This window comes from Engystomops pustulosus, chromosome 3, assembly GCF_040894005.1.
Source record: "Engystomops pustulosus chromosome 3, aEngPut4.maternal, whole genome shotgun sequence".
Lineage (NCBI taxonomy): Eukaryota > Metazoa > Chordata > Amphibia > Anura > Leptodactylidae > Engystomops > Engystomops pustulosus.
In genome coordinates, this window is record NC_092413.1 from 150,856,925 (window position 1) to 150,877,210 (window position 20,286).

Consider the following 20,286-nt stretch of genomic DNA (forward strand, 5'->3'; position numbering starts at 1 on the left):
AGAACACTGAAGAACATTTGACTTACAGACGACCCCTAGTTACAAACGAACCTCTGGATGTTGGTAATTTACTGTACTTTAGCCTTAGGCTACAATAAACAGCTATAACAGTTATCACAGGTGTCTGCAATTAAGCTTTATTGTTAATCCTGGTTCTTATGACAATCCAACATTTTAAAAATCCAATTGTCACAGATACCAAAAAATGGGTTACAATTATAAAATATACAGTTCCGACTTGCATATAAATTCAACTTAAGAACAAACCTACAGAATCTTGCACATAACCCGGGGATTAGTGGACTTCTCTGTTCCACTTCCAGATCTGAGCTGTATCTCCCCTTTTTAGTATTGTCTCTTGTCAGTGAAGAAGTGGTCCCCATTGCAGTTTATCACAGTCCAAAATGCTGAGGTCAGTCTGCGACATACCATTGGTGTAGTGAGTGTGAGTGTAGTGAGTGACCATCTGCAGGAGGGACCCTTGTATAGTAAGTTGCATCAGCTTCAAAGATTATTTTACTTATTTTAAAGGGATGGATGACCCCTTTAACGTTGGATGTTCGCTGTCAAATATTTTTAAAAGCTAAGGCATATTGCTAAAATCTCAAATGGTAGATAACCTTAGTCTCAGTTAAGACAAGTGCTATAGAGACAAAGCTTCATAAATAAAGCCCTGAATTTTGCCCTAGGCCACATATTTCGTTTATTCAGGCCTGCAGAAGCTCAAAGAACCAGTTTGCCTCAGGAGGTGCTTTTGGGGAGATAGAAGGGCTCTATATCAATATTGTTATTCATTTCAGTAATTCACAAGCTGTACATCTACAGAGCAATATTTTAAGGATTTGGCTTTGATTGAATAATTCACAAAGCTTATTCTGTATTATTCATGCCTTATACCAAGTCACCAAGTGTAAAATATGTGAAATTCCCCACAAAGTTATTGTTTCATAAATAGTTTGTATCCTTCTATAAAGAATTAATGTTGGCATATTTAAAGTTGCCTATGTTTTCTTTAAGAATACATTTTTTATGCGGACCCAAACTATGAAGACACAAAATAAAGCCATTTTCCAGAAATTACACACTGAATGGCTGCCAGGTAGACCTAGTCGTTATTCTAGCTGGATACACTTCTTCATGGGTTAATAAGTTCTGGAAATGGTATTTTACTGACTATATTTATACTATACTATCAGTCCAATTGTTGATGTGTAAGCGTTTTTGTGACATACTGGGCAGATGTTTGTCATTCTGTTTCTGCATCATTGAGTTCCTGGATCATCTTACATTGCAGCACAGGGAAATAATCTCCCAGGTGAAACTAATAAAACTCATCAGAAACAGAATCATCTCTAGCGTTTCTGCAATATGCCTGGTCACAATTAGTCTGGACATTGAAAGACAATAGGGGATATTTATCTGATGTTTCTTACAGCAGAACTGTTCTAGTTCTGTTCTAGCAACCAATCAGCTCAGCTTTAATATTATAAACGGCTGTGGGAAAATGAAAACTGAGCTCTGATTGGTTGCCATGTGCAACTAGAACAGTTCTGCTGTCAGACACTCCTGATAAATCCCCCCCAATTAATCCAAAATCATACTCGTCTAAATTGCAGACCATATCTTCCAGTTCAAAAGTAAAACAAAGCTGCATGGGGCTTCATTTTGGAGTTGAACTAAGGGTCGGGCAAGTTTATTTTAGGTACAGGTCATAGGAGTAGAATTCGCATCTACCAGACAGTTATGGCATACCGTGTGGTTATGTAACTATTGTATAATCATTTCATTCTGCAAACTTTGAACCTTTGAAGCATAATCATCATTTGATATAAATTTTAATATTGTGTGTAGGAGGGATGTGGTGAACATTTTTCTAATATACTATTATTACAAATTCTGCAAAACAAGCTACTCCCTCCCATAGAGATCCATATTCCAGCCTGTACATTGCGTGTCAATGGATGAGCTCACATCTATTATTCCTGTGTGTGTTTAAAGCAGACCTGTCACCTCTAAAAACTGCACTAGGAGCTGCTTACAGCGTGGTCCGGCATTTTCAATTATACGGCTATGCAGTGTCTGCTACCGTTATCGGAGGTTTCCCATAACGCTAGCAGGGTAACACAGCTGCATATGGTGTAACACTAGGAGTTACTTACTTTAGTTAGCAGCTCCCAGTACAGTTTGTAGAGGTGGTAGGTCCTCTTTAAACAGCGCTGGCAGTGAAGATTATATGCAGAATTTCTAAATGAAGTATATTAAAAAAGGTTCACAACTCCCCCCCCCCACACACACACACAATGTCAAAAATCAAAACATGTACACAAAAAGAGAACATTTTCACTGTTGAAATGTGTGTTACAAAAGCAGCTAGTTACTCCTAAGATCCAGTGCAGCGTTCAATATACACTTTGCAAGCTTTATACCACAGTTATACCTGCAGCGATAATGGTCATGCTTTCAGGTAAACTGCTTGGGATTAGCTGTTATACTGTATATCGCCTGTACATTGCCACAGTTTAGCCTCTGTCAATTTCAACCAAGATGACCCTAGCTTTACAATGAGTTTTTATTGCTTTTCTTTCAAAAGTTTTATGTACTCTATTTCAGCAAGCTTTACCAAACCAAAAAGACAGAAGAAAATAGTGCATCCAGGTTATTATAAACATTTAATGGCTTTTCAGACTATGCTCATTGAGGATTCTATAGTGCTCAGCTCAATCCTGTGATGTGTACACTTCCTACCAAGTATACCATAATGGCGTCTTGGCCCTATGAACGTAAGGGTGCAGTCACACCTCCCATCTAACATATGCCATTCAAAACGCATTTGACAAGCTAGAGAGAGATTTGCCTAATTAAACAGCTGTTAACATTTGTGTTTATAAAGTGCAACTGTTAATGTGATATTAACACATTTGTTAATACAATGTTTGCACAAAAATGTATTAACATTTGCATTTTGTAAACATAAGTGTTAACAGCTGCTTAATAAGGCAAATCTCTCTTAAGCTGTCGCATGCGTTATAAGCGAACTGGTACTGCACCCTAAATGGGACTGAACCCTCATGCATTATGTGACACAGTGACACGTGTACAATCCCAGGAGCACTATGATTGGCTCTATCAACTGATTGATGGACAGGTGCTCAATTTTAGAACCCAGAAAAAAAAAACTTTCATAAAAAATTCCAATGTTAAAAAAGCAAAACTTGAAATAAAACTCCTCCACAAGTGAATAAAAAGAAGCTTATTGAACTGCTACCCTGCAATATATAATATATAATTAAGGGTACAGGCAGTCCCCGGGTTACATACAAGATAGGGTCTGGAGGTTTGTTCTTAAGTTGAATTTGTATGCAAGTCGAAACTGTATATTTTATAATGGAAGTTCTAGACAATTTTTTTTCTTTTGCCCCAGTGACATTTGGAGTTTAAAAATTTTTGGTGTAATTGGACCAAGAATTATCAATAAAGCTTCATTACATACACCTTACAGCTGATCATTGCAGTCTGGGACTATAGTAAAGCATCCAGAGAGATTCACCAGAGGTCACATGGGGCAGAGGGGTCCGTCTGTAACTACGGGTTGTCTGTAAGTCGGGTGTCCTTAAGTAGGGGACCGCCTGTACTGTCTGATTTAATTGCAAATTTTGTTTAGAGATGTCTACAGCGAATAGTGTATTTAACCTCTTGCTGAATACTGAATCTGGACTTCAGGCAAGAAAATTATTCTAAAGAAATCTTCATAAAAAGGCTGTTATTTTCTCACATTAATTCATCCCCAAACTCCAACAGTCAAAGTCGGCATCTCTAATTGGCTGTCCCACTGAGCTCTGCCACCACTTTGCCTGCAAAATTGTACACAATTGGTCCACCACAAGGGCATAATTTGTCATGGAAATAGGTCCTGAGAGTGAATATAGATGTAATTATGGCACAGCATGCAGGAAAAAATAACATTCATCATTATTTTTGCAGAAGGAATAATCATGTTGTTTTTACATTAGTGTCGGACCAGTCGCTGCAGAATTGAGATACCCAAAACAGCATAAATAATTACAGAACAAGCCTCTGCAATTAGCTGGCCAGTTACCGTTTTTCTATGTTGTATTTTATTCCTGCCAATTTCATCAAGGTCTAGCAATGCAGACCTAAAGATTAACCTCTTCTAATTGAAAGCAACTACATTTTACAGAGGCAGAAAGTTTGCATGCTGCACAAGTTTTTTTGTAGTCAGATTTCTGAACATAATGTTTAACACTACAAAATTTGAGAAATACCCATTTCTAAAATGAAAAAAATTCACGGTCCAGCCAACTTCCTATACATGAATTCTTCTTTATTAAAGCATGATGAAAGTATACAATTCCATGAGACAAGCATGTAAAGCCTACGCGTTTCAGACTGTAGAACCATCCTTAGTCATGGCTTATATCCCTCTAACACACACAAACAGTTATACACATGAAACAATTCAAGATCTTCCTACTGGAAGGTCCCTTCCGATCACACCCTACAGCTGCTAATCAGATTATTTGTGCATAAATTTTAGGAAATCAGGTGAGTACTAAAATATACATAGTCAAACAAAAACAAAATGTTTCCAATAAAAGACTGTAGCGCATTGCAAACATTGCAACAATGTCCATTAGTGCTGGGTCATGTAGTGATGAAATCACATGATCAAAATTACATCATGTGACTAGGTCACATGATCGGTGTGTATTGGTAACTAAGGGAACCGGCCTGTGTTGTGACTAAGATCCGGATGGAAAGCTGTTAAAAGGAACAGATTAGGATATTGTGTCCCGAAAAATTCCAGGCTCACGAGCAGATCCATGCAACGCAGCCAGCACGACTCCCCAAGAATCCAATCCAGTAGAGGGAACATATCTATGAAGTTAAAAACAACAACATTAAGGATAAGTAATCGATACAATGCGGAAATACAGCTGATATGACTATGTTAACAATGTAATAACATTAGATCAGCAATATTTAGAATAGCAATTTTAGGAGAATTCAGATAATAGCAGCTCAATAATGATACAAAAGTTCTCTCTTTAAGTTTAACCCTTGTGGGAAAAAAGTTTCAAGGGTAAATATCCAGTCAGAAAGGCCCGCGTATGGCCCCCCTGTTGCAGGTCTACTGACCCATTCAATGTCATATGTGTATTAATAATTGATTTCTCCCCTGTGACAGTGATCCAAAACACACAACACATCTGGTATCAGAGAAAAAAATAAAGTTGCCTAAGTAGCCCAGACATTCACCTGTGTGAAACCAATAGAAAATATATGGAAGGAACTAAAGTTCAGAGCTAATAGAATGAGGCCATAGAATCTTTAGAATTTTAAGAGTGTTTGTGGAGAAGAATGGGCCAAAATCCCACCTGTGAAATGCATGCCACTAGTTTCTCCATACCGGCAGCATCTTGAATATGTAATCACCAACAAAGACTTTTGTACATATCTAATATATGAAGCTATGTGTGTATGTGTCTTTGCTAAAGAAATCTACACAGTTGCATTTAAAATCACCAAATTTTGCACAGCTGTTCTCTGTGACTCGTCTGTGAAATGTCATAAACTAGGTTTTGAGCCGAAATTGTAACACTGTGCTTTCCAAAATACACTTATTAAGCACAATATAGAGGAGCCATTGTCTGTTGCTGCTGTGGTGAGAAGCTGAGCCGTGATTCATGGCTGTTTTGCCACAGATCATTAATATGAGCTCTGAGTTTTGATTGCTTAATTTAGGCAATGAGTATAAGACAGCTTATGTGTGAGGTAAGATGGATATATGTACAATGGATGGACAGAGATAGGGGAGATTGAACAGAAATTTCTGAGGTAAAACTGTTCCAGTTGCCCATGGAAACCAATCAGAGATCAGCTGTAATTTGAAAGAAACAGCTGTGGGAAAACTAAACTTGAGCTCTGATCGGTTGCCGTAGGCAACTAGAACAGTTCTGCTCTCAGACACTCCTGATAAATCCCCCCTTCTGATAAATCCCCTCAGAGACAAATACAGAGACGGTCAGAGACAGCCACAGTCATAGTAAACCAGAGACAGTTGGAGAAACCCAGAGTCAGACACAGAGATAGTGAGAGACAGACAGAAACAGAGACAGTCGGAGACAGAGACAGACAGACACTGACAGACAAGGTCAGAGACAAACACAGTCAGAGACAGACAAAGTCAGAGATAGTCGGAGACAGAGACAATCAGAGACAGAGATGGTCAGACAGTCGGAGACAGAGACAGTCAGTGCCAGAGACAGTCGGAGACTGAGACAGATAAACAGAGGTAGAGACACTCAGAGACAGAAAAGTTCAGAGACAGTCACAGAGAGAGATAGGTACAAATAAAATATTTTTGTTAACCCATTCTATTTTCTTATAGATAAGAGCAATAATTTAGTATCCTGGGCAATGCCAAAAGCTACAGCTAGTTAAATTTCAGTTAGTTCAATACTTTCTTCATGTATCACCGATTCTTATACATAACTTTCTCTGGGGACACCTATAGTTTGATTACTTTGTGCATGTGTATTGGATGGGTTGTTACTAGAGATGAGCGAACATGCTCGTCCGAGCTTGATGCTCGGTCGAGCATTAGGGTACTCGAAACTGCTCGTTACTCGGACGAATACTTCGCCCGCTCGAGAAAATGGCAGCTCCCGCCGTTTTGCTTTTTGGCGGCCAGAAACAGAGCCAATCACAAGCCAGGAGACTCTGCACTCCACCCAGCATGACGTGGTACCCTTACACGTCGATAGCAGTGGTTGGCTGGCCAGATCAGGTGACCCTGGGATAGACTAGCCGCTGGCCGCGCTGCTCGGATCATTCTGTCTCTGGATGCCGCTAGGGAGAGAGCTGCTGCTGCTCAGGGAAAGCGTTAGGGTGTTCTATTAGCTTACTGTTAGGCAGGAGTGATTCTCAAAGAACCCAACAGCCCTTCTTAGGGCTACAATAACGTTCTACTTTTTTTATTTTAATTTGCATCTTTTACCATTTTGTGAGGAATTAGCAGGGGGACTTGCTACCGTTGTGTTTAGCTCTTAGTGGCACACATATCCATAGCAAAGACCGAAGTGGGAAAATTCAGTAGGGGTTGGATTTCTATTAGGCAATAACTCAGTGTCATCTCATCTGGCATAGTAGTGTGCTTCCTTTGATACTTGGCTAGAAAATAGCCATAGGAGAATACAAACAGCTTCTTGAAGCCTACAGTAGCGTTCTATATATTTGATTTCTGGTTGATCTGCTGGTGGCTGTAGTTTCTGCAGTGCATGTACTTGCCAATTCTGAGCAATTTGTAGTGAGACTTGCGACCGCTGTGTTCTGCGCTTAGTGGCGCACATATCCATAGCAAAGGCTGAAGTGGCAAAATTCAGTAGGGGTTGGATTTCTATTAGGCAATAACTCAGTGTCATCTCATCTGGCATAGTACTGTGCTTCCTTTGATACTTGGCTAGAAAATAGCCATAGGAGAATACAAACAGCTTCTTGAAGCCTACAGTAGCGTTCTATATATTTGATTTCTGGTTGATCTGCTGGTGGCTGTAGTTTCTGCAGTGCATGTACTTGCCAATTCTGAGCAATTTGTAGTGAGACTTGCGACCGCTGTGTTCTGCGCTTAGTGGCGCACATATCCATAGCAAAGGCTGAAGTGGCAAAATTAAGTAGGGGTTGGATTTCTATTAGGCAATAACTCAGTGTCATCTCATCTGGCATAGTACTGTGCTTCCTTTGATACTTGGCTAGAAAATAGCCATAGGAGAATACAAACAGCTTCTTGAAGCCTACAGTAGCGTTCTATATATTTGATTTCTGGTTGATCTGCTGGTGGCTGTAGTTTCTGCAGTGCATGTACTTGCCAATTCTGAGCAATTTGTAGTGAGACTTGCGACCGCTGTGTTCTGCGCTTAGTGGCGCACATATCCATAGCAAAGGCTGAAGTGGCAAAATTAAGTAGGGGTTGGATTTCTATTAGGCAATAACTCAGTGTCATCTCATCTGGCATAGTACTGTGCTTCCTTTGATACTTGGCTAGAAAATAGCCATAGGAGAATACAAACAGCTTCTTGAAGCCTACAGTAGCGTTCTATATATTTGATTTCTGGTTGATCTGCTGGTGGCTGTAGTTTCTGCAGTGCATGTACTTGCCAATTCTGAGCAATTTGTAGTGAGACTTGCGACCGCTGTGTTCTGCGCTTAGTGGCGCACATATCCATAGCAAAGGCTGAAGTGGCAAAATTAAGTAGGGGTTGGATTTCTATTAGGCAATAACTCAGTGTCATCTCATCTGGCATAGTACTGTGCTTCCTTTGATACTTGGCTAGAAAATAGCCATAGGAGAATACAAACAGCTTCTTGAAGCCTACAGTAGCGTTCTATATATTTGATTTCTGGTTGATCTGCTGGTGGCTGTAGTTTCTGCAGTGCATGTACTTGCCAATTCTGAGCAATTTGTAGTGAGACTTGCGACCGCTGTGTTCTGCGCTTAGTGGCGCACATATCCATAGCAAAGGCTGAAGTGGCAAAATTAAGTAGGGGTTGGATTTCTATTAGGCAATAACTCAGTGTCATCTCATCTGGCATAGTACTGTGCTTCCTTTGATACTTGGCTAGAAAATAGCCATAGGAGAATACAAACAGCTTCTTGAAGCCTACAGTAGCGTTCTATATATTTGATTTCTGGTTGATCTGCTGGTGGCTGTAGTTTCTGCAGTGCATGTACTTGCCAATTCTGAGCAATTTGTAGTGAGACTTGCGACCGCTGTGTTCTGCGCTTAGTGGCGCACATATCCATAGCAAAGGCTGAAGTGGCAAAATTCAGTAGGGGTTGGATTTCTATTAGGCAATAACTCAGTGTCATCTCATCTGGCATAGTACTGTGCTTCCTTTGATACTTGGCTAGAAAATAGCCATAGGAGAATACAAACAGCTTCTTGAAGCCTACAGTAGCGTTCTATATATTTGATTTCTGGTTGATCTGCTGGTGGCTGTAGTTTCTGCAGTGCATGTACTTGCCAATTCTGAGCAATTTGTAGTGAGACTTGCGACCGCTGTGTTCTGCGCTTAGTGGCGCACATATCCATAGCAAAGGCTGAAGTGGCAAAATTAAGTAGGGGTTGGATTTCTATTAGGCAATAACTCAGTGTCATCTCATCTGGCATAGTACTGTGCTTCCTTTGATACTTGGCTAGAAAATAGCCATAGGAGAATACAAACAGCTTCTTGAAGCCTACAGTAGCGTTCTATATATTTGATTTCTGGTTGATCTGCTGGTGGCTGTAGTTTCTGCAGTGCATGTACTTGCCAATTCTGAGCAATTTGTAGTGGGACTTGCGACCGCTGTGTTCTGCGCTTAGTGGCGCACATATCCATAGCAAAGGCCGAAGTGGCAAAATTCAGTAGGGGTTGGATTTCTATTAGGCAATAACTCAGTGTCATCTCATCCGGCATAGTACTGTGCTTCCTTTGATACTTGGCTAGAAAATAGCCATAGGAGAATACAAACAGCTTCTTGATCTTGAAGCCTACAGTAGCGTTCTATATATTTGATTTCTGGTTGATCTGCTGGTGGCTGTAGTTTCTGCAGTGCATGTACTTGCCAATTCTGAGCAATTTGTAGTGGGACTTGCGACCGCTGTGTTCTGCGCTTAGTGGCGCACATATCCATAGCAAAGGCCGAAGTGGCAAAATTCAGTAGGGGTTGGATTTCTATTAGGCAATAACTCAGTGTCATCTCATCCGGCATAGTACTGTGCTTCCTTTGATACTTGGCTAGAAAATAGCCATAGGAGAATACAAACAGCTTCTTGATCTTGAAGCCTACAGTAGCGTTCTATATATTTGATTTCTGGTTGATCTGCTGGTGGCTGTAGTTTCTGCAGTGCATGTACTTGCCAATTCTGAGCAATTTGTAGTGGGACTTGCGACCGCTGTGTTCTGCGCTTAGTGGCGCACATATCCATAGCAAAGGCCGAAGTGGCAAAATTCAGTAGGGGTTGGATTTCTATTAGGCAATAACTCAGTGTCATCTCATCCGGCATAGTACTGTGCTTCCTTTGATACTTGGCTAGAAAATAGCCATAGGAGAATACAAACAGCTTCTTGATCTTGAAGCCTACAGTAGCGTTCTATATATTTGATTTCTGGTTGATCTGCTGGTGGCTGTAGTTTCTGCAGTGCATGTACTTGCCAATTCTGAGCAATTTGTAGTGGGACTTGCGACCGCTGTGTTCTGCGCTTAGTGGCGCACATATCCATAGCAAAGGCCGAAGTGGCAAAATTCAGTAGGGGTTGGATTTCTATTAGGCAATAACTCAGTGTCATCTCATCTGGCATAGTACTGTGCTTCCTTTGATACTTGGCTAGAAAATAGCCATAGCAATAGGATAGCATTGTTTGGTTTTAAAAACTCAAAAAAAAACAAAAAACACAAAAAAAAAAAAAAACACAAAAAAAAACAAAAAAAAGTAAAAAAAAAAATAAAGTTATAACTCTCATTTTAAAAATGTTTAACCCGAGGGCTAGGGGTAGAGGACGAGGGCGGGGACGTGGGCGTCCAACTACTGCAGGGGTCAGAGGCCGTGGTCCTGGGCGGGGTGAGACACCACCTGCTGATGAGGGAGCAGGGGAACGCCGCAGAGCTACACTCCCTAGGTTCATGTCTGAAGTTACTGGGACTCGTGGTAGAGCACTGTTGAGGCCAGAACAGTGCGAACAGGTGATGTCGTGGATTGCTGACAATGCTTCGAGCAATTTGTCCACCACCAGTCAGTCTTCCACGCAGTCCACCCATGTCACCGAAATCGCCACTCCTCCAGCTCCTGCACCTCAGCCTCCTCCCCCCCAGTCTGCCCCCTCCCAGGAAAATTTGGCATTTGAACCGGCATACTCTGAGGAACTGTTTTCTGGACCCTTCCCACAGTCACAAACCACTTGTCCGGTTGCTGCTGAGCAATTTTCCGATGCCCAGGTTTTCCACCAGTCACAGTCTGTGGGTGATGATGACCTTCTTGACGTAGTGGAAGTGTGTAAAGAGGTGTCCGACGATGAGGAGACACGGTTGTCAGACAGTGGGGAAGTTGTTGTCAGGGCAGGAAGTCCGAGGGGGGAGCAGACTGAGGGATCGGAGGATGATGAGGTGACAGACCCAAGCTGGGTTGAGAGGCCGGGTGAACACAGTGCTTCTGAGACGGAGGAGAGTCCTCGACCTGAACAGGTTGGAAGAGGCAGTGGTGGGGCCAGACGGAGAGGCAGGGCCAGAGCTGGTGCATCAGCGCCACTGTCAACTAGTGAAGCTCCCGTGGTGAGGGCTCTTGCGGCGAGGGCTAGATCTTCAGAAGTGTGGAGGTTCTTTAAGGAAACACCGGATGACCGACGGACTGTGGTGTGCAACATTTGCCAAACCAGGCTCAGCAGGGGTTCCACCACTACTAGCTTAACTACCACCAGTATGCGCAGGCATATGAATGCTAAGCACCCCACTCAGTGGCAACAAGCCCGTTCACCTCCGGCCGTGCACACCACTGCTCCTTCCCCTGTGTCAGCTGCTAGTCAGCCCCCTGCCCAGGACCCTGCCACAAAAACCCCATCGTCGCCTCCACGATCCTCCACAGCATCCACCAGCGTTCAGCTCTCCATACCCCAGACGCTGGAGCGGAAACGCAAATATAGTGCAACCCACCCGCACGCCCAAGCCCTTAATGTGCACATCTCCAGATTGCTTAGCCTGGAGATGCTGCCCTATAGGCTAGTAGAGACCGAGGCCTTTCGCAACCTCATGGCGGCGGCCGCCCCTCGGTATTCGGTCCCCAGCCGCCACTACTTTTCCCGATGTGCCGTCCCAGCCCTGCACCAGCACGTGTCAGACAACATCATCCGTGCCCTGACCAACGCCGTTTCTGACAAGGTCCACCTGACCACGGACACGTGGACGAGTGCTGCCGGGCAGGGCCACTATATATCGCTGACGGCACATTGGGTTAACTTGGTGGAGGCTGGGACCGAGTCTGACCCTGGGGCTGCTCATATACTGCCGACGCCGAGGATTGCGGGGCCTACCTCGGTCCAGGTGTTTCAGGCCTACTATGCCTCCTCCTCCTCCCACCCCTCCTCCACCTCCTCCTCCGAACTACCATCCGTGGGCACGGCGCCATCAGTCGGTAGCTCTAGGCACAGCAGCAGTGCCGTCGCTAAGCGACAGCAGGCGGTGCTCAAACTGCTGAGCCTAGGCGACAAAAGGCACACCGCCCAAGAGCTATTACAGGGCATCACGGCGCAGACTGATCTGTGGCTGGCACCGCTGAACCTCAAGCCGGGAATGGTTGTGTGTGACAACGGCCGTAACCTGGTGGCGGCTCTGCAACTCGGCAGACTGACACATGTGCCATGCCTGGCCCATGTGTTAAATCTGATAGTGCAGCGTTTCCTCAAGACATACCCCAATCTGTCTGATTTGCTCACGAAGGTGCGCCGCATCTGTGCGCATTTCAGGAAGTCCAGCCCAGATGCTGCCACTCTCAGGGCAGCGCAGCGCCGCCTCCAACTGCCCGCTCACCGACTGTTGTGCGACGTGCCCACGAGGTGGAATTCAACACTGACCATGTTATCCAGAGTTTACCAGCAGCGCAGAGCGATTGTAGACTGCCAGATGTCAACTTCCACCAGAACTGGTAGTCAGGTCAGTCAGCTTCCTCAAGTCTACAATGAGGAGTGGACGTGGATGTCTGATATCTGTCAGGTGCTGAGTAACTTTGAGGAGTCAACACAGATGGTCAGTGGCGATGCCGCCATCATCAGCCTCACCATCCCGCTGCTTGGCCTGTTGAAAAACTCTCTGGTCAGCATGAAGTCGGAAGCTTTGCGCTCGTCACAAGAGACGGGGGAAGAATATTCCCTTGTTGATAGCCAAAGCACCCTGAGGTCTGTTTCTCAGCGCATATCGGAGGGGGTGGAGGTGGAGGAGGATGAGGAGGAAGAGGAGGAGAATGTTGGCGAGACACAAGAGGGGACCATTGTTGAGTCCTTCACTGTTCAGCGTGTATGGGCAGAAGAAGAGGAGTTGGAGGAGTTGGAGGAGGAGGAAATGGACAGTCAGGCCAGTGAGGGGAGTGAATTCTTACGCGTTGGTACTCTGGCGCATATGGCAGATTTCATGCTAGGCTGCCTATCCCGTGACCCTCGCGTTCAAAGAATTTATTCCAGCACCGATTACTGGGTGTTCACTCTCCTGGACCCACGGTACAAGCAAAATCTTCCCACTCTCATCCCTGGAGAGGAAAGGAGTGTGAGAATGCATGAATACCAGCAGGCCCTGGTGCACAAGCTGAAACAGTATTTCCCTTCTGACAGCGCTAGCGGCAGAGTGCGTAGTTCTGCGGGACAAGTAGCGAGGGAGAGTAGGCGAGCAGGCAGCTTGTCCAGCACTGGCAAGGGTACGCTTTACAAGGCTTTTGCCAGCTTTATGTCACCCCAGCAAGACACTGTCACCTGTCCCCAGTCTCGGCAGAGTAGGGCTGATCTTTACAGAAAGATGGTGAGGGAGTACGTAGCTGACCATACCATCGTCCTAAATGATCACACAGCTCCCTACAACTACTGGGTTTCAAAGCTGGACATGTGGCACGAACTGGCGCTGTACGCCTTGGAGGTTCTTGCCTGCCCTGCCGCTAGCGTCTTGTCCGAGCGGGTTTTCAGTGCAGCTGGTGGCATCATCACCGATAAGCGTACACGCCTGTCGACTGACAGCGCTGACAGGCTGACGCTTATTAAAATGAATAAAGGCTGGATTTCTCAGAATTTCCAATCTCCACCAGGTGAAGGAAGCTCAACCTGAATAATTGATCCACTCCTCCTCCTCCTCCTCATTTTCCTCCTTCTCCTCCTCTTTGTACAGTAAAGCAGAGGAAACTGGCTATTTTTTGACAGGGCCCACTGGCTCTTGCTATAGTACTTCATGCATTTAATTTTTCTGGAGGGCCACCTACCCGGTCCTCTGTTTGAAACAATTTTTGTGAGTGCCACATACAGGCACTCAATCTATTCCATTTTACTGCAGGGCCACCTACCTGCTCCTCTGGTTTGAACAATTTTTGGGACTGCCACATACAGGCACTCAATCTATTCCATTTTACTGGAGGGCCACCTACCTGCTCCTCTGGTTTGAAACATTTTTGGGACTGCCACATACAGGCACTCAATCTATTCCATTTTACTGCAGGGCCACCTACCTGCTCCTCTGGTTTGAACAATTTTTGGGACTGCCACATACAGGCACTCAATCTATTCCATTTTACTGGAGGGCCACCTACCTGCTCCTCTGGTTTGAACAATTTTTGGGACTGCCACATACAGGCACTCAATCTATTCCATTTTACTGGAGGGCCACCTACCTGCTCCTCTGGTTTGAAACATTTTTGGGACTGCCACATACAGGCACTCAATCTATTCCATTTTACTGCAGGGCCACCTACCTGCTCCTCTGGTTTGAACAATTTTTGGGACTGCCACATACAGGCACTCAATCTATTCCATTTTACTGCAGGGCCACCTACCTGCTCCTCTGGTTTGAACAATTTTTGGGACTGCCACATACAGGCACTCAATCTATTCCATTTTACTGCAGGGCCACCTACCTGCTCCTCTGGTTTGAAACATTTTTGGGACTGCCACATACAGGCACTCAATCTATTCCATTTTACTGCAGGGCCACCTACCTGCTCCTCTGGTTTGAAACATTTTTGGGACTGCCACATACAGGCACTCAATCTATCCCATTTTACTGGAGGGCCACCTACCTGCTCCTCTGGTTTGAAAAATGTTTGGGACTGCCACATACAGGCACTATCCAAATTAAATTGTCTCCATAGCAGCCTCCACACGTTGTCTCCATTGCTACCTCCAAAAGTCGTCCATATAGCTGCCTCCATACATCGTCCCTTTATCAAACGAGGTGTGTCAGGCAGAAATTTGGGTTGTTTTCATGGATTCCACATCAAAGTTGTTAACTTTGTCGCCACCCTGCTGTGTTATCCACAAAATATACTGGCAAACTTTTACCATTTAGGGATATTATTTCAGCGCTTCTTGCGCATCTGTTTACATTCCCCTCACCCGGCATATCCTAAACTTATAAGAACGCTACTACACTTGATCTTATACAAAAGGTTCTTAGAAGTGCTGTTTGGGGAGTAGCCTAGAGACAGGGGCTTGGATTGGCGAAAGCTCGCCTGGCAGCGGAACGCCAGCTCCATGCGCATCATGCGCTTCTTGCGCATCTGTTTACATTCCCCTCACCCGCCATATCCCAAACTTATGAGAACGCTACTACACTTAACTTGGTGCAGGCTGGGACCGAGTCTGACCCTGGGGCTGGTCATATACTGCCGACGCAGAGAATTGCGGGGCCTACCTCGGTCCAGGTCTCAAAGGCCTACTATACCTCCTCCCACCCCTCCTCCACCTCCTCCTCCTCCGAATTACCATCCGTGGGCATGGCGCCATCAGTCGGTAGCTCTAGGCACAGCAGCAGTGCCGTCGCTAAGCGACAGCAGGCGGTGCTGAAACTGCTGAGCCTAGGCGATAAAAGGCACACCGCCCAAGAGCTATTACAGGGCATTCCACATCAAAGTTGTTAACTTTGTCGCCACCCTGCTGTGTAATCCCCAAAATATACTTGCAAACTTTTACCATTTAGGGATATTATTTCAGCGCTTCTTGCGCATCTGTTTACATTCCCCTCACCCGGCATATCCTAAACTTATAAGAACGCTACTACACTTGATCTTATACAAAAGGTTCTTAGAAGTGCTGTTTGGGGAGTAGCCTAGAGACAGGGGCTTGGATTGGCGAAAGCTCGCCTGGCAGCGGAGCGCCAGCTCCATGCCAAGATCCAACTAACATAGTTTTAACTGCAGCACCTTTAATCTACTACTAGTTCACTGCCTCCATACATGGTCCCCTTATCAAACGAGCTGTGTCAGGCAGAATTTTGGGTTGTTTTCATGGCTTCCATGTTAACTTTGTCGCCACCCTGCTGTGTAATCCACAAAATATACTGGCAAACTTTTATCATGTACCGATATTATTTGAGCGCTTCTTGCTCACCTCCTTTGGTTCCTCTCTGCCACCCATTGGTTTGAAGCCTGAGTCCATTTAGGGTATGTCGCCATGACACTCTCTAGCCTGCTGCCGCTGCCTCTGCATGCCGTCCCCTATAGTGTCAGGGTCAATTATTGGATGTTTTAGATGCTATCTAGCTTCATTCTGTCACTCTGTCATGGCCATGCTGTTGCCCATAATTTTGGCATAATGGTGCGATTATGCAGCCTCAGAGGCATCCATGCATGCTGCCCCTGCTGTTTCCTGTCCATTTCCGTGGTGTTTCCATCCTTTTCTGAGGTTCCCAGGTGTTTGGCCAAGCTTCCCTGTGCAGAGCCTTGGTCCCCTTGAAAAATGCTCGAGTCTCCCATTGACTTCAATGGGGTTCGTTATTCGAGACGAGCACTCGAGCATCGGGAAAAGTTCGTCTCGAATAACGAGTACCCGAGCATTTTAGTGTTCGCTCATCTCTAGTTGTTACCTTCATCTAGTGAGATTTACTAGCTGCTTTACAAAGGTATATATTTTTAAAATATGTATTGAACAAATCACCAATTTTAAAGCAAAATTATCCTCAGCTGTGAATACCTTTTATTGGGTAACAGTTGTGAAAAAGTTTATGACAATTGCAGGCTTTCAAGACTTATAAGATCTCATTAAGCCTGACGAAGATAACGGAGTAGACTCAAAAGCTTACAATAGTCAACAAACTTTTTAGTAAGACAATAAAATGTATCAACATCTGAGGACTCTCATTTTTATATACTTACTAGCTGTAACTCCCGGCTTTGCCTGGGATAGTAAATAACTGTTCTTAGATAAAACAAAATAGAATAAGTTAAAAAAATATATTTTATAGGTATCTATATATTGTGTCAGACCATCCCTTTTTTGTAAACTTTTTTGACAGCCTCTTCCAGCGACTGTTTGTCTCTGACACTCTCATTCCTGTGACTGTCTCTGACACTCTCATTCCAACGACTGTCTGTCTCTTACACTCTCATTCCAGGGACGGTCTGTCTTTGACACTCTTATTCCAGCGATTGTCTGTCTCTGACACTCTCATTCCAACAACTGTCTGTCTCTGACACTCTCATTCAAGTGACTGTCTGTCTCTGACACTCTCTTACCAGCGACTGTCCCTGACACTCTCATACCAGCAACTGTCCCTGACACTCTCATTCCAGCGACTATCTCTCTCTGACACTCTTATTCCAGTGACTGTCTGTCTCTGACACTTTCATTTCAGCGACTGTCTGTTTCTGACACTCTCATTCCAGTGATTGTCCCTGGCAGTCTCATTCCATCAACTGTCTGTCCCTGGCAGCCTCATTCCAGTGACTTTCAGTCCCTGACACTTTCATTCCAGCGACTGTTTGTCCCTGGAAGTCTCATTCCAGCGATTGTCTGTCCCTGGAAGTCTCATTCCAGCGATTGTCTGTCTTTGACACTCTCTTTCCAGTTACTGTCTGTCTCTGACACTCCTATTCCAGTGTCTGTTTGTCTCTGACACTCTCATTCCAGTGACTGGCCATCTCCAGTGACTGTCTCTGTCTCCGACTATCACTTTGTCTATGGGGAGATTTATCAGAAGTGCCTGAGAGCAGAACTGTTCTAGTTGGCCATGGTTACCAATCAGAGCTCAAGTTTCATTTTTGCAAAGCTGTTTATAAAATTACAGTTGATCTCTGATTGGTTTTGATCAGCAACTGGAACAGTTTTACCTCATTACATTTCTTATGAATCTCCCCCTATGTCTGCATCTCTATCCATCATACCTCACACATAAGTGTCTTCTACTCATTGCCTATAGTAACCAATCAAAGTTCAGAGCTCATATTAATGACCTGTGGCAGAATAATAACCAATCATGGCTCAGCTTCCAACTGCCACAGTCACAGCAGCAGACAATGGCTCCTGTATATGGTGGGTAATAAGTGAATTTTGGAAAGTGCGGGGTGAAAACTTTGGATCAAAACCAAGTTTATGACATTCCCAGTTGTCACAGGCAACAGCTGTGCAAAATTTGATGATTGTAAATGCGATGGTACAGATTCTTTTAACGGACATTCATACATACACACACATACACACAAACATACATTCAGCTTTATATATTAGATTTCACTCACTGTAAATGGCACATGGTAGTCTGGAATGCAGTTTTAAAATATGTACAGGCGGTCCCCTACTTAAGGACACCCGACTTACAGACAACCCATAGTTACAGACGGACCCCTCTGCCCACTGTGACCTCTGGTGAAGCTCTCTGGATGCTTTACTATAGTCCCAGACTGCAATGATCAGCTGTAAGATGTCTGTAATGAAGCTTTATTGATAATTCTTGGTCCAATTACACCAAAAATTTTGAAACTCCAATTGTCACTGGGGCAAAAGAAAAAAAAATTGTCTAGAACTTCCATTATAAAATATACAGTTTCGACTTACATACAAATTCAACTTAAGAACAAACCTCCAGACCCTATCTTGTATGTAACCCGGGGACTGCCTGTATTGGGAATTAAGTTAGGTTGTCCATCTAATCAAAGAGAAGACAGTGGGCACATGTATCATAACATGTCTGGCTTTGTGCATTTTTTCATTTCACCAGATATATCCATCAATCACATGTAAAGAATTTATCTTGAACAGAACCTTAAGTCCAATAATGAGCTTCATACCTAATGGACAGCAAGTGTACCTGCTGGATCTATGCTCTTTCCACTTCTATGGGATCTCCACATAAAAGTAAAAGGTAGGATGAACAAGAATTTTACAAAATACTGTCGGTCCCCGAAGTTGAACCCTAAGTGTTACTTACTTATCCAGTGGATAAGGAATATCTTTCAGGCATAATCCCTTTAAGTAAGCCAAAATAGATACCTATACAGACTGTTTTATGTCAACTTGTTGTACTGGCAGGTAAAGTGGACATTACAGAGAACAACATTTACTTCAATTCTAAGAGCATGTTCACAAGTTAAAATCTTGCCTTAATATATTTCTCACATCATTTTCTGCTCTGGCATCCTTTGATGCATTTCTTGATTGGTTAACTTTCAAAAACGGGGTCACTTTGTTTGGATACCACTTGACTGGCATTTAAAATGTTCCTACTGGCGCCAAATTGCTAATGCGTTTGTTCAAAAACCCACATTTTTTGCGCAGTATTAACAATATCGTTCCAGATGTATGTTGGAGATGCTTGGCCCAATATACTTGGTGAAGTTGCCCATTCCTATCACTTTTTGGTGTATAGTATTAGAGGAGATAAATAACATTTGCTCCATTAAGCTGCATTTGGACCCATGCTACCCTGAAAACCTATACGTAAATTCCATCCCATAAGAATGGTATAAAAACTTTCATATTATCTGTAGATGAGTTATTTGTCCATAACACATGTCGCACAGCTGAACTCTTCTTTATCGTTCCAGGTCAAGAAAGTGGAAGAAACTCGTTGTCTTGAAGAATTAGTCCAATGGGATTAATAAAACTATAATAATATAACTAATAAGCTATGTCTAATGATACACTGGATGCTTAAAGATTTTATACTTATTTTATACTTGGGATAACAAAATAACATATTTTGTAATTCATTATTATTAACAAAGATACAGCATTTCACATACATAATTACAACCTGTCTCTATAAGTCCTGCTGTTTAAAAGTTGGTTGCCCCTGGATCTGACAGTAAATCTTTTGATTATGGTCAAACAGATTCTTCTCATTTATAGCTTCTCTTGTCTGCACGATGCAGTGCTGGACAAGACTGGATATGTGTTTGGCATTCGGACTAGAACCATCAGAGACTTGCTCACTCGTGCATTTTTTCAGAGGATGAATAGTGCTGCCAAAATATTGTATGTTGCAGGATGTACATGTAACAAGATATTTTGGATGGCAACTGGACTTCTGCAAAATGGAATTCCCACTTATGGGTTTTCGATAAAGAGACGCATTTATAGAATTGGTGCTAAAATTTCCAGAAAGAAAATTCAACAGCTTTCTATCTGATAAGTGAACATAAGATTACAATCATTCTGGTTAATGTAAGAAAGGAAATCAATAACACCCTGCTCGCTGCCACTCCATATGAGCAGGGTATCATCGTTATACCTCCCATACCATTATATGTCCTCTTTAAAAGTGTTGATATG

The 20,286-nt window shown here is 43.6% G+C and overlaps 1 long non-coding RNA gene across 1 annotated transcript; it reads left to right on the top strand.

The window, feature by feature from the left end:
- Positions 1 to 4,733: 4,733 nt before the first annotated feature.
- On the top strand, positions 4,734 to 19,811 carry LOC140120582 (uncharacterized). The gene is made up of 3 exons (XR_011853885.1): positions 4,734 to 4,977; positions 18,734 to 18,877; positions 19,560 to 19,811. It is a non-coding gene; the product is annotated as an uncharacterized lncRNA (long non-coding RNA).
- Positions 19,812 to 20,286: the final 475 nt, after the last annotated feature.